Source organism: Myotis davidii, unplaced genomic scaffold (assembly GCF_000327345.1).
Source record: "Myotis davidii unplaced genomic scaffold, ASM32734v1 scaffold334, whole genome shotgun sequence".
Taxonomy (NCBI): Eukaryota; Metazoa; Chordata; class Mammalia; order Chiroptera; family Vespertilionidae; genus Myotis; species Myotis davidii.
Genome location: NW_006285797.1, coordinates 310,197 through 314,253, shown reverse-complemented (window position 1 = coordinate 314,253; position 4,057 = coordinate 310,197).

Below are 4,057 nucleotides of genomic sequence, written 5' to 3'. Positions count from 1 at the left end.
GGGCGGTGCTGTCTGTATCCGTGTCCATGTCCAGCCAGAGGCGGCCGGGCACGCCTTTGCTGTCCGAGTCTGAGCGCAGGTCAGGAGAGACGCTGCCAAGCGGTTCTGACACCCTCACATGGGTCCGTCACCATTTGGGAGGCGGTAGGCACTGCGCTGGAGAGGCTGCCATCCGCGCTGGGTGGGCCCCCGAGGGACTTCCCGTGGCTGGCTTCAGTGACAAGCTGGGTGCCCGCTGCGCTGTCCCTGGGGCGCTCTGGGCCCCGGGCTGGCCAGGAGGTGGGTTTCCTGGTTTCGGGGGTGCTGGAGCAGGTTTCTTAACAGCTCTCCGCCAAGTGTGAGGACTGGAGCCAGTGGAGCTGTGCGCTGGGCTGACAGAGAGCTGATGGGAGCCGGCAGGGGGCTGCCCCTGCCCCTGGCTTTGGCCACTGGCCACCTGAATGCTGTTTCTTCCCGGCGCCAGCGTGGGCACAGCTGTAGCTGCAGAGTCCTTGGGCTGGGGAGGACTGCTGTCGCCTGGGCTCGGCCCTGCTCCAGTGCGCACGCAGAGGGAACAGGCCCACCCCCGCGCTATAGACTCGATAGCCATACATGTCTAATAATTGTTGTTAAATTCAGTTTAAATGATACAATCATAAAAAAATAAGAAAATTAATTAAGGCTTATTCTTTCAGATTGCCTTACAATGGTCTTTATGATTTTTCATTACAAAAAATTACAAAAATCTTATTCTTATATGATGCACTACGATAACAGTTTATACCAAAAAAAAGGCAATATTGGATTCAAATCAATGGATACATGTTCAAAAGAGGCATTGTTCAAAATCAATACATTGGCTAATAAATTCAAATCATATGACTTAATTTAAAATAATATGTGTAAAGGAGGTACTCTTTTTTATGATTTCCTATTTCAGCTGGCTTTCTTGATTAACTAATCAAATTTTTGCCTGATTGTTTAAGGGAGAACAGCTTCTTTATTTTTATAAACTTTTCTTTAAAAAGTGGATGAGCCCTTTGCGGAGAGGTATTGGATTTTAACAAGTGCACTAACTTTTGACTGCCCAACCCCCCCCAAAAAACAAGAACCAATGCAGTGTACAACACAGACTTCCCAGAAATAAGTGAAAAAAAGACCCAAAAAAAGAAGAAAAGGAATAAACATCCAAAATAAGAGATTAAACAAGAAAAGAAAACAAAAGTCCAGTCTAGGAGATCCAACATATGAATAATAGGAGTTTCAGACAAATATGAGAGAAAAAATAAAGGGGAGAAAATATTCAAATGCATTAATTTCCCAGAATTGAAGGTCACAAGTTTCCAGGACACAAGGGTACATTGAGTGCCAAACTGAAAAGATTACAATTAATCCACATCAAGGTTTGCCATCTTAAAATCTTAGAACACTAACCCATACAATGAGTGAGGAATCAGAATGAACTCAGACTTCTTAATGTCAACACTGGAAGCTGGAAGCTGGAAGACAACAGAGAAAAGTTTTCAAAATCCTGTGGGAAAATACGTAGCACATAATTCTATACTGAGTCAAAACTTTCAATCAAGTAAAAAGAGAGAGAGATTTCACATACCACTCCTAAACCCTTTCTCAGAAAACTAATGAAGAATACGGTTCTCCAAAATAGGAAACTAATACAAAGAAAAGCCAAAGATCCAAGTACCAGGAGGTCTAACATGGGGAGATTAAAGAGAATCCCTCAGAAATTGATAAAGTGGAATCTGAGAACAATAGCTGAATACTAAAAGAAAAGTAGTCAGGTATTTTCAGGACAAAAGGCCCAAAAAATATTTTTCAAGAAAAATAAGTTAATAAAATAACTCTTATGTTGGAATGTTTGGGGAATAATTGAGATTAACTTTCTAATATATACATAGGATACTAAGTAACTGGATAAAAGGTAATTTTTAACTCCATGGAAACCAAAATATGACTTGGGCAAGGAAAAATAATAATATAATAATACTACATGGCTCAACTGTGAATAGCTTTACATAATCATAACAATGTAAATACTAAATATTGATCACATTAAGATTACAATATTATTTTATTAGGAGGATTAGGATAATTGAAAGTGTGCATGTGCATTCAAGGAAGAGGGAGGAAAACATGTTAAAGCCTCATTAATTCAATGTGAAAAGTCAATGATAGTAATGTAGTATAATTTTTAGAGATATTGAGTTAAAACAAAGAAATACAGCTAAAGAAATTGAGAATGAGTTGCCTTGGGCGGGGGGGAGTGGGAATGGTGGTAGAGTGAGGAAATTTGACTCTTTAAACTATAAGCAAATATAACTTTAATTTTTTAAATATATTTTTATTGATTTCAAAGAGGAGAGAGAGAGAGAGAGAGAGAGAGAGAGAGAGAGAGGGAGAGAGAGAGAAACATCAATGATGAGAGAGAATTATTGATTGGCTGCCTCCTGTAGGCCCCCACTGGAGGTAACGCCCACAACCTGGGCATGTGCCCTAACTGGAAATGGAGCCACAACCTCCTGGTTCGCAGGTCAATGCTCAACCACTGAGCCACACCAGCTGGGCCATATATAACTTTAATAAACATGAAAATGGAAGGAGGGACATGAATTGTTTATATTATTTCTTCAAAAAGTGCTAATATTATATTTATTTGATTTTTTTCTTTCTTTTTTTAATGTCATTTAATTTCTTAATATACAGTTAGTCACTCTATCCTCTGGCTTTCACAAAACTTTACACAGTGCTTACCATGTTGTACTGTTTTTTACCTGTCTTTATATCTCCCACCTAAGCTATGAATGCCTAGAGCAGTGGTTCTCAACCTTGGCTGCACATTAGAATCACCTGGGAATCTTTTTAAAATCCTGATTTCTGGGCCTCATCCTCCGGAAGTTCTGTTTCTTTGTTACTAATGTTGTGGCCTCACCCCATAACAAAGAAGCAGAATTTCCAAAGGATGAGGCCCAGAAGTCAGGACTTTAAAGATTCCCAGGTGATTCTAATGTGCAGCCAAGGTTGAGAGCCACTGGCTAGAGAGTTCTGATTCTGTTTTGTAACTCAAGCACCTGGAACACTGCCTGTTTCACAGTAAGAGATCAATATACTTCTGTTGAATGAGTGAATGATGTCTGGGAGAGATTAAATTTATTATCTGGGAAAAAATGCCCAGACTTCGATTATAAGAATTAAGTATGTATTGCCAAAGAACATATAGTCTCGTATGCCGTCCTAAATCAAATTTTTATGATGGCTTAGCGTCAAGTGATATCCGCTACGCTCATGTCAATCAGCGCAGCCACTGAAGCTAACATGACTGCTTCCTTTCTATTAGATAAAGGACTGAAACATCTACTGTCAGACATCTTCACCCATAAATAACAATTTATATTCATGGTTCTTTTGTAGGTAAAGTCAGAACCCTTCACACAATTTATATACCAAACACTTAGATGTTCTCTGACTAGATTGCTGATTTCAGAACATAATCTATATTATTAACACCTATTTCAGGTTTGTTGAGAATCAGTCCAGGGTTGCTCAATTCAGAATAATTCACATGGAGCACTTCATACATAAAGAATGTGGAAGGGGGAGAGAAACTAAGATGGCGGCAGAGATAAACACCGGGAAATTAATGCCGCTCACAACAATTGATTAATACCTCAGAGAAACAATACGGACTTCATCCAGAACCATAGGAAGCCTGGCTGACTGTAAACTCTACAACTAGAAGGAAGGAAAGGCACACTGAGACCCAGAGAAGCTGCAGGAGAGAAGCGCAGAGGTACGGGGCTCGCGCGCGCGGAAAGGGGCTGGCACCCGAGGACGCGGCGGTCTTTTGGAATCCGGAGGGAGTCTCAAGCTCCCGAGGGCTCTGAACTCCAATCTCCAGTTTCAGGCGAGTCTCTGGGGACCCAGACTCATATGGGGGGAAACTGGACTGTCTGGCACCCGTTGGAATGCGAGGGCGGCTTTCTCTCAGAGGTGCTGGCAGTGATTACCGGGACACTGAAACTTGGGGCCTCTTAGCGTAGGACTGAGGATCAGCCATTGCTGT